We start from the raw sequence: 1016 nt of genomic DNA on the forward strand, positions 1-1016 counted from the left end.
TGAGGTAATGTACGCTCAGAAAAAAAAAATCATTAAAAATAGTAGGATTGTAGAGATGGGTGGGAAGATAAATGCCTTGCTTAATATAAGTGTAATTATGAAGATTTACAGTATCTCTGAATAGACTTTAAATTCTGTAAGCCAAGAATCATAGAATCACAGAATGACTTGGGTTGTAAGGGACCCCAAGGATCATCAAGCTCCAACCCCCGTGCCACAGGCAGGGCTACCAACCTCCAGATCTGGTACTAGACCAGGCTGTGCAGGGCCCCATCCAACCTGCTCTTGAACACTTCCAGGGACAGAGCACCCACAGCCCTTCTGGGAAGCCTGTTCCAGCACCTCACCACTCTACCTGTAAAAAACTTCTTCCTGACATCCAATCTAAACCTTTCCTCCTTGAGCTTAAAACCATTCCTTCTTGTCCTATCATTGTCTACCTTTGTAAAAAGTTGATTCCCCTCCTGTTTATAATCCCCTTTTAAATACTGGAGGGCTGCAATGAGGTCTCCTCCCAGCCTTCTCCTCTCTAGGCTGAACAAGCCCAGTGCCTGGCTTTGTAGGGCAGCTGCTGCAACACTCCAATAATCTTTGTGGCCCTCCTCTGGATCTTCTCCAACATTTCCACATTTTTCCTATACTGGGATTCGCAGACCTGAACGCATTACACCAGGTGAGGCCTCACAGTGTCAGAGTAGACAGGGACAGCCACCCCTTTTCTGGTGGAGCTCCTCTCCTATGAAGAAAGGTTGAGAGAACTGGACTTGTTTATCCTGAAGAAGAGAAGGGTCTGGGGAGACTTCATTATGGCCTTCCAATACTTGAAGGGAGCACATAAACAGGAGGGGAAGCGGCTATTTATGAGGGTGGATAGTGACAGGACAAGGGGAAATGTTTTTAAACTATGACAGGGAAGGTTTAGGTTACATAATTGAAGGAAGTTTTCCACACAGAGCGTGTGGACACACTTGAACAAGTTGCCCAAAGAGGTTGTGGATGCCCCATCCCTGGAGGCA

The sequence above is a fragment of the Meleagris gallopavo genome, chromosome 4, assembly GCF_000146605.3.
Source record: "Meleagris gallopavo isolate NT-WF06-2002-E0010 breed Aviagen turkey brand Nicholas breeding stock chromosome 4, Turkey_5.1, whole genome shotgun sequence".
NCBI lineage: Eukaryota > Metazoa > Chordata > Aves > Galliformes > Phasianidae > Meleagris > Meleagris gallopavo.